At 44.5% G+C, this 10275-nt stretch overlaps 1 pseudogene; it reads left to right on the top strand.

Annotated features, from left to right (window-relative positions):
• The first annotated feature begins 6777 nt into the window (after positions 1-6777).
• On the top strand, positions 6778-8256 carry LOC129478577 (cleavage and polyadenylation specificity factor subunit 5-like; annotated as a pseudogene).
• The last annotated feature ends 2019 nt before the right edge of the window (positions 8257-10275 follow it).

Raw genomic sequence — 10275 nt, 5'->3', positions numbered from 1 at the left:
TGCCACCATGCCCAGCTAATTTTTGTATTTTTAGTAGAGATGACGTTTCACCATGTTGGCCAGGCTGGTCTCGAACTCCTGATCTCAAGAGATCTGCCTGCCTTGGCCTCCCAAAGTTCTGGGATTACAGGCGTGAGCCACAGCACCTGGTCCAAGAAACAGCTCTTTCAGTGTCTAGACGAGACTTGTCTTTTCCACGTGCCCTGGATTTTCAGCTAAGGGGTTGAAATAGAGTTGCGTTTGAGTAACAATGACCGCACTTCATTCTGATGACCAAGGCACTGGCTCTTGAAAAAGGCTATCATGCTTGGCTCCTTATTTCTCTAGAAGGAAGACTCTCAAATGAAGTGCCCAGCCTTCCTGCCAATAAACTTCCTTAGACCCATCCCACCAGCTAGCCAGACACACCCGGCCATACCTGAGTCATCTTCAATAGACAAGATGAGAGCTCTGATCCAACCCTGTGCAGCCATGTGCTATCTTAAAGGTTTTTCATGTTTGTAAACTTTATCCTATAGGATCATAAGACACTTGAGATCTGAGGCCATGTTTTCCACTTCTTTTATATCTGTAACATTAGTGTAGCCCCAGAACTCTCCTACCGTGAAGCAAAACAAATGTAAGTAACCCTTTATAATTTAAAAAGTACTTTTGTAAGTATTGTCTCATTTGGTTTTTACAACAACTTTATTAGTTAGGTTATTATTATCTTCATCTTGCAGATGAGATCATTCAAGCTGTCCAAGGTCACCAAGCCACTTGGTTGCGGAGCTGAGCCTCGAATCACCATTAACTCACTCAATGTTCAGGTTTCTTTCCATTACTCCACTGCTGTCAGCTTCAAGAACCAGCTATAATGCTTATACTCTAAAGATAGCTGCTACCATTCCTCTCTTCCCTCCTCATCTCCCATATCTTAGCAGGAAATGTGAAAGACGACTGAGAACAATTCATTTTTATTTCTTTTATTTATTTATTTATTTATTTATTTATTTATTTATTTATTTTTTAAGATGGAGTCTCACTCTGCTGCCTAGGCTGGAGTGCAATGGCATGATCTCTGCTCATTGCAACCTCTACCTCCTGGGTTCAAGCAATTCTCCTGCCTCAGCCTCCCCAGTAGCTGGGATTATAGGTGCCCGCCACCATGCCCAGCCAATTTTTATTTTAGTGGAGACGGGGTTTCGCCATTTTGGCCAGGCTGCTCTCGAACTCCTGACCTCAGGTGATCCACCTGCCATGGCCTCCCAAAGTGCTGGGATTACAGGCATAAGCCACTGCGCCCAGCCAATTCATTTTTATTTCATTCTTATTCTTTCCTTTTTCAACTTGCCCTCTTGTATGTGGTGCCTTTTCCTGCTTGTACGTGAGATTGTCTTATGGTCTAAATATTTGTGACATCCCATGCCACCCAAAATTCATATATTGAAGCCTTAACCCTCAATGTAATGGTATATGGAGATGGGGCCTTTCTTGGAGAGGTACTTAGGTTTAGATGAGGTCTCGAGGGTGGGGCCGTTATGTCGTGATTAGTGTCCTTATAAGAAGAGGAGAAACAAGAGCTCTCTTTCTCTGCCATGTGAAGATACAGCAAGATGCCTGTTGAGGGCCATCTGCAAGTCAGCAAGAAGGCCCTCACCAGGTAACTGAATTGGCCAGAACCATGATCTTGGACATCCCAGCTTCCAGAACTGTGAGAAATAAATTCCTGTTGTTTAAGTCCCCCTGTCTGTTGTATTTTGTTTTGGCCACCTCAACTGACTAAGGCCTTGTTGCCCCTTCTTTTTTGCCTCGACTCCCAGATCTCTAGCCCCGTCATAGTCAAAAAAAAGGAGAAGATTCCTTGCTGCTTTGGTCTTCTGGTTTCTAGGCATTTTTTTCCCACTTGCTTCTGGAAGGAAACAGTATAAAGGTAAGAGTGCTGACTTCATAAAGAGAAAGTTAGCTGATGTAGCTTCAGATTCCAACTCTGCTATTTTTTGTGTGAGCTCAGAAAAGTCCTTTAATATCTGCAGCCTTCAGACAGGTAGTTTCATCTCTCTGAGGCTGTTTTCTCATCTGCAACATAAAGGGATTGAAAAACATGATCCAGAACCCTTTCTGGTGTAAAATTTTCTGATTTTATTATTTTTATTTATTATCATCCTCATTATTATTATTATTTGAGATGGAGTCTCGCTCTGTCACCAGGCTGCAGTGCAGTGGTGCCATCTCGGCTCACTGCAACCTCTGCCTCTTGGGTTCAGGCAATTCTGCCTCAGCCTCTCAAGTAGCTGGGATTACAGACACACATCACCACACCTGGCTAATTTTTTTTGTATTTTTTAGTAGAGACAGGGTTTCACCATATTGGCCAGGCTGGTCTTGAACTCCTGACCTCAGGTGATCCACCTGCCTCTGCCCCTAAAAGTGCTGGGATTACAGGTGTGAGCCACTGGGCCGGCCATGATTTTATTGTTTTTAATTGACATCCTGGGTTCCTCCTCTCTTGCTTTCAGTCTCTTAGCTACCTAACATCCCTCCTTATCAGCCACCAATTCATGTATTCAGTCTGTCTGTCTTCCTAAGTTTTGATCATATATTTCATATTCTCAGATACTAAAGCTAGGCACCCTAAAATACACAAAGCCTCCCTGGGAAAGGGAATTTTTGCTACAGAATCAGCTACAGCACAATATTGTCTTGGTAAGGTTTTTCTTTGGCGATGGTTTTTTTTAAGACTAACTTCTCAAAGACGGAGTTTATTTCAGTGAATCTAGTTCATTTACACAGTGTAGGAGGTATTTATGGCTTGTTGGTCTAGTAACTTGAAGTCAAGCAGTCTGTTTTGTTTTGTTTTAGGTCTTTCCTTTATTCTACTATTTTTGGTGCACTGTGCAGAGCCATGCTGTACTGTCTTCTATGGAAACCCTACTAACCATTTGCCATTATTATTTTAGCTTGGCTCCACCAGCGGTGGGAAGGTAAGGACAAACATATCATTCTAGGTTCTTCTCCAACTCATACTTCAAACCCCATTCTAGAAGAGATGTAATTAATCACCTCCCCTTAGGTCTGTCAGATACTCTGAACAGGTGATCTTGTAGCTGCATCTCTGAAGCTGTGAAACAGCGGCTTCAGCTGTATACATATTCAACTCTCCCTCTCCAAGTCAACAGAGTACAAAGTAAACACACAGATGCTGAAAATAACTCAGCCCATGAGACCAGCTCCAAAATGCAACTGCAATTGACAAGCCTTGTGGTCTATCAACAAGGGATAGACAAGAAATAAGCATACATGGCTACTGCCACAGAACCAGCTGGGCTGTTTATAACCACGAGGGATTCTTCAGGGGCTCCAGGCTAGGACTGCAAGTTTTTTCAGGAATAAGTGGGATCAGCTGTATGGGCTGTTTAAAGTATTGGATATGTGCTGGGCACATTGGCTCACACCTGTAATCCTAGCACTTTGGGAGGCCGGGGTTGGGGCGGTGGGGAAGGGTGGGGGGCGGGTGTGGATCACTGAGGTCAGAAGTTCGAGACCAGCCTGGCCAACATGGCAAAACCCCATCTCTACTAAAAATACAAAAAAAAATTAGCTGGGTGTGGTGGTGCGCTCCTGTAGTCCCAGTGACTCAGGAGGCTGAGGCGGGAGAATCACTTGAACCCAGGAGTCGGACATTGCAGTGAGCCAAGATTGCACCACTACACCCCAGCCTGGGTGACACAATGAGACTCCATCTCAAAAAATAAAAATAAAATAAAATAAAACATTGAATATGGAGTGAGGCATGTATCTTTGAGTGCTCTTTCTCAGTAAAATTGCTAAATGGGGAGGAATTTTCCTTCTTTCTCCTGGAAAAGGCTCTCTCCTCAGATGGTTTCTAATACACTCCTCCATCCCTGTATTCTATGCTCTTTAAATGAAACTGATTCTACATGTCAGAAAGTAGTGCAGATTTTAATTCTCCTCAATGGCTTCCCTTGGTGCTAGGATGAAACACTTGATTATATATATATACATATATGTTGCCTAGGCTGGAGTGTGGTGACTATTCACAGATGCTATCTTAGTGCACTGTGGCTTCAAGTGATCTGCCTGCCTCAGCATTTTGAGTAGCTGGGATTATAGGTGCACCACCATGCCTGGCTTTTTGCTCCCACTTTATTGAACTCCCTTTAGGTGGGTTTCCATAGGTAAGGCAGAGAATTTCTTTCTTTCTTTTTTTTTTTTTTTTTTTTTTAGAGAGAGCGTCTCACTCTGTCACCAGGCTGGAGTGCAGTGGCATGATCTCGGATCACTGCAACCTCTGCCTCCCGGGTTCAAACGATTCTCCTACCTCAGTCTCCTGAGTAGCTGGGACTACAGGCACGTGCCACCACACCCGGCTAATTTTTTTTTTGTATTTTTAGTAGAGACAGGGTTTCACCATCTTGGGCAGACTGGTTTCAAACTCCTGGCCTCAATCAATTCATCAACCTCAGCCTCTCAAAGTGCTGGCATCACAGGCATTAAGCCATGGTGCCTGGCCTAAAGGAGAGAATTTCTTCCTGATGAATTTTTTAAATAAAAAATGTTAATACCTTTATTGAGACAGAATTCACATACCATAAAATTCATCCACTTAAGTGTACAATGTAATGGTTTTAGTATATTCCCAAACTGTGTAGTCATCACCATGTTCTAAATTTCCAACATTTTCATCACCCTAAATGAAATGCTATATCCATTAGTAATCATTCCCCATCCTCCCCTACCCTTCAATCCTTCCAGCCCTAGGCAAACCCTAATCTACTTTCTGTTTTTATAGATTTGCCTATTCTGAACATGTCACATAAATAAAATCATACAAAATATGACTTTTGCATCTGGTTTCAGTCAATTACAGTAACATTTTTAAGGTTCGGCCACATTATAGCATCAGTATTGATTTCTTTTCTCTTTTCTTTTCTTTTTTTTTGGGGGAGTAGACAGAGTCTCACTCTGTCACCCAGGCTGGAGTGCAGCGGCACAATCTCAGCTCACTGCAACCTCCGCCTCCAGAGTTCAGGCGATTCTCCTGCCTCAGCCTCCCGAGTAGCTGGGATTACAGGTGTGCACCACCACGCCCGGCTAATTTTTGCATTTTTAGTAGAGACAGGGTTTCACCATGGTGGCCAGGCTGGTCTCCAACTCCTGACCTTAGGTGATCCGCCTGCCTCGGCCTCCCAAAGTGCTGGGATCGCAGGCATGAGCCACTGCACCCAGCCCCCAGCATCGGTAATCTTTTCTTTATTTTTTTTACTTATTATTATTTTTTTGGAGACGGAATCTTGCTCTGTTGCCCAGGCTGGAGTGCAATGGCACGACCTCGGCTCACTGCAACCTCTGCCTCCCAGATTCGAGCAATTCTCCTGCCTTAGCCTCCCAAGTAGCTGGGATTACAGGCACACACCGCCATGCCCAGATACTTTTTTGTATTTTAGTAGAGACAGGGTTGCACCGTGTTGCCTGGGCTGGTTTTGAACTCTTGATCTCAGGTGATTCACCCACCTCGGCCTCCCAAAGTGCTGGGATTACAGGCATGAGCCACCACGCCTGGCCTTTTAAATTTTTTTGTTAGAGATAATCTTACTTTGTTGTCCAGGTTGGTCTCAAACTCCTGGCCTCAAGCAATCCTCCGCCTTGGCCTCCCAAAATGCTAGGATTATAGGAGTAAGCCACCACACCTGGCCTTTGTCCTTCTTGTTTTTTTAATCTTTGTTTCACTTTTTTTTTTTTTTTTAGATGGAGTTTCGCTCTTGTTGCCCAGACTGCAATGCAATACTGTGATCTTGGCTCACTGCAACCTCCACCTCCCGGGTTCAAGTGATTCTCCTGCCTCAGGCTCCTGAGTAGCTGGGATAACAGGCATCTACCACCACACCGAGCTAATTTTTTGTTTACTAGAGACAGAGTTTCACCAGGTTGGCCAGGCTAGTCTCGAACTCCTGACCTCAGGTGATCCACCTGCCTCGGCCTCCCAAAGTGCTGGGATTACAGGCGTGAGCCACTGTGCCTGGCCTATTTTTTGTTTGTTTGTTTCTTTTTTAAAGATTGTTTGAGCTAGTGTGGGTCCTTTAGGTTTTCATATGATTTTTAGGATCAACTGGTCAATTTCTGCAAAAAAAGCCAATTAGAATTTTGCTAGGGATTGCATTGAATTTGTAGATCAATTTGAGGAGTACTGCCGTATTAATATTATGTCTTTCAACCATGAACACAGGGTGTTTTTCCATTTATTTAGATCTTCTTTATTTAACAATGGTTTGTTCTGTTCAGTGTACAATTTTTTTGAGAGAATCTCGCTCTTATTGTCCAGGCTGGAGTGCAATGGTGTGATCTCACTGTAACCTCCACCTCCCGGGTTCAAGTGATTCTCCCACCTCAGCCTCCCGAGTAGCTGGGATTACAGGCACCCATCACCACGCCCAGCTAATTTTCTTATTTTTGGTAGAGACGAGGTTTCACCATGTTGGCCAGGATAGTCTCGATCTCTTGACCTCATGATCCTCCCGCCTCAGCCTCCCAAAGTGCTGGGATTACAGGCGTGAGCCATTGTACCCAGCTGGACTTGTTTTCTTAATTTCATTCTCAGAATTTTCATTGTTTGCATATAGAAATTTTCATTGCTTGTATATAAAAATATAATTAATTTTTGTTATATTGGTCTTACAGCTTACAACTTTGCTGAACTTACTTATTAGTTCAAGTGGTTTTTTTAGTGTATTCCTTAGGGTTTTTCACATATCAGATCACACAGGTTAAGGACGTGCAATGGCTGTGGCTGAGTGGGTTGCAGAAAACTGCTGCCTGCACGAAGAAAGTCTCCCCTGCCTTCCATTTTCTGCTCATCACCAGCCCTGGAGCTCACCAGCATGTCTGTGGTACCTACCACCTAATCACTCGCAGACTAGCTGACCACAGAGGGAGAGCCCAATCAGTTCAGCAACAAGTATATCCAGCAGACCAAGCCCCTCACCCTGGAGCACACCATCAAATTGTATCCTATTATCAATTACACTTTTTTTTTTTTTTGAGACAAAGTCTTGCTCTGTTGCCCAGGCTGGAATGCAGTGGCACAATTTCAGCTCACTGCAACCTCCACCTCCCAGGTTCAAGTGATCATCCTGCCTCAGCCTTCCACCTAGCTGGAACTACAGGTGTGTGCCACCACACCCGGCTAATTTTTGTATTTTAGTACAGATGGGGTTTCGCCATGTTGACCAGGCTGGTCTTAAACTCCTGACCTCAAGTGGCCTCCCCACCTCTGCCTCCCAAAGTGCTGGGATTAGAGGCGTGTGCCACTGTGCCTAGCCATCAATTATACTTTCGGTACAAAAGAGCCCCTCTATGAGAAAGACAGCTCTGTCTCATCCAGATTTCAGCAAATGAGGGAAGAATTGGATAAAATTGGAATGAGGAGTAACATAGAAGGGGATTCTGATTGTTTACAAGCACTGGTGTGGCTACTCTATGTATTACTGCTACCGCTGGGAGCAACTTTCTTCAAGTTGGTGAAGGCCAGGTGGTAGGTGAAGGCCAGGTTAGTGAAGGCCCTGGTGGTAGGCCAGGCACCGTGGCTCACATCTGTAATCCCAGCACTTTGGGAGGCCGGGGCAGGTGGATAGCTTGAGGTCAAGAGTTCGAGACCAGCCTGGCCAACATGGTGAAATCCCATCTCTAGTAAAAATACAAAATTAGCCGGGCGTGGTGGCATGTTCCTATAATTCCAGCTACTCTGGAGGCTGAGGCAGCAGAATCGCTTGAGCCTGGGAGGCAGAGGTTGCAGTGGTGGAGATTGCACCACTGCACCCCCTGGGTGACAGAGCGAGACTCCTTCTCAAAAAAAAAAAAAAAAAAAATATATATATATATATATATTACCTGATGGTGAACTTAACCCAGGAGAAGGTGAAGTTGAACGACTAAAATGCTTAATGACTGGGATGATACTGGGTCATCAAGATGGAGTTCTGAAAGATGCAAGACTGGGTCACACTGCATTGGTAACTGGTGGAGACCAAATATCCATATATTCTTGCATATATTACAAAGCCTAAGGAACATAAAAGGTTGTTTCTGGCTCACCTTCAAGAAAAAGCCGTGTTTGCAATCTCTAAAAATTACAAGCTCATAGCTGCACCATTGTTTGAATTGTATAACAATGCACTAGGGTATGGACCTATTGTTTGCAGTCTCTCTCAGCTGTTGAGCAGTTTCAAATTTATATACAATGGAATTCCTGTGCAGTGAAGAAGTAAAAGAAGCCATTTCTGTGAACACAGCTATACAGTGTAGAAGAATAAATATGATAGAAAAGATTTTTGGGCTGGGCATGGTGACCCACACTTGTAATCCCAGCACTTTGGGAGGCTGGGGCAGGATAACTGCTTGAGCCAAGGAGTTCTAGACCAGCCTGGGCAACAAAGTGAGACTCTGTCTCTACACACACACACACACACACACACACACACACACACTAGCCAAGTGTGGTAGTATGCACCTGTGATCCCAGCTATTCAGGAGGCTGAGGCAGGAGAATTGATTGAACCCAGGTGGTTGAGGTTACAGTGAGTCATGTTCGTGCCACTGCACTCTAGCCTGGGTGACAGAGAGAGATGGTGTCTCAAAATAAGGTTTTTTGTTTTATTTCTTTCCTGATCCCTAAATTGACACCTATTTCCCTCCCTCCCTCCCTCTCTCTCTCTCTCTCTTTCTTTTCTTTTCTTTTTTTTTTTTTTTTTTTGAGACAGTCTTGCTCTGTCACCCAGGCTGGAGTGCAGTGGCACGATCTCAGCTTACTGCAACCTCCGCCTCCCGGATTCAAGCAATTCTCATGCCTCAGCCTCCCGAGTAGCTGCGACTACAGGCATCTGCCACCACGCCCGGCCTGCCACCGATTTTCTATTGTTTAAATAGTAAAATTAATATAAAGAACTAGATAGTGGGGTAAAGACATATGACAATGCTTATGTACTTGTGGTTCTACTTATACTTTTTTTATACAACATTCAAGAAAATGGACTTCAATAATAATAGAAAGATCATGTCATATACAAATAGAGATAGTTTTATTTTTTAGTTCCCAATTTGAATGCTTTTTTTTTTTTGAGAGGTGGCTCACTGCCACCTCTGCTTCCTGGGCTCAAGGGATCCTCCCACCTCAGTTTCCCAAGTAGCTGGGACAACAGGCACATGCCACCACGCCTGGCTGATTTTTTGTATTTTTGGTGGAGACAGGGTTTTGCCATGTTGCTCAGGCTGGTCTTAAACTCCTGGGCTCAAGCTATCCGTCTGCCTTGGCCTCCCGAAGTGCTGGGATTATAGTCAAGAGCCCCTGCACCCGGCCAACTTTATCTATTTTTCTTGCCTAATTGACCTTTCTAGAACCTCCAGGACCGTGTTGAATACAACTGGCAAGAGCGGGCAGACAAGTTTTGTTGTCGTTGCTGTTGTTTCTTGAGACGCAGTCTCACTCTGTCACCCAGGCTGGAGTGCAGTGGCGCAATCTCAACTCACTACAACCTCCGCCTCCTGGGTTCAAGTGATTATCTGCCTCAGCCTCCCAAGTAGCTGGAATTATAGGCACCTGCCCCCATGCCCGGCTAATTTTTGTATTTTTAGTAAAGATGGGGTTTCACAATATTGGCCAGGCTGGTTTTGAACTCCTGACCTTGTGATCCATCTGCCTCGGCCTCCCAAAGTGCCGAGATTACAGGCGTGAGCCACCATGCCCGGCCCAGACACTTTTTAAGAGGCCTGCACTCCAGCCTGGGTGACAGAGCAAGACTCTGTCTCAAAAAAAAAAAAAAAAAAAAGGCTTTATTTTACCTAGACCTGTTAGAAAGGATCTAATAAATAATGGCAGAGAAAAAATAAAGCTTCCAACCTGTCTTGGGGACAGAAAGATATTCAACTACCTTTTTGGGGAAATTATTATTATTTTGAGACAGAGTCTCCCTCTGTCACCCAGGCTGGAGTGCAATGGCGCCATCTTGGCTCACCACTACCTCTGCCTCCTGAGTTAAAGCTATTCTCCTGTCTCAGCCTCCCGAGTAGCTGGGATTACAGGTACGTGCCACCATGCCCAGCTAATTTTTTAGTTTTTAGTAGAGATGGGGTTTCACCATATGGGTGAGGCTGGTCTCTAACTCCTGACCTCAGGTGATCCACCTGCCTCAGGCTCCCAATGTGCTGGGATTACAGGTTTGAGCCACCTCGCCCAGCCAGGGAAATTATTTTTAGCTTTTATGCAGCTTAAGGGTCTTTTTT

Source organism: Symphalangus syndactylus, chromosome 3 (genome assembly GCF_028878055.3).
Source record: "Symphalangus syndactylus isolate Jambi chromosome 3, NHGRI_mSymSyn1-v2.1_pri, whole genome shotgun sequence".
NCBI classification, from domain to species: domain Eukaryota; kingdom Metazoa; phylum Chordata; class Mammalia; order Primates; family Hylobatidae; genus Symphalangus; species Symphalangus syndactylus.
The sequence above is the reverse complement of the archived record's forward strand: the minus strand, read 5'-3'. Positions and strand labels throughout refer to the sequence as shown.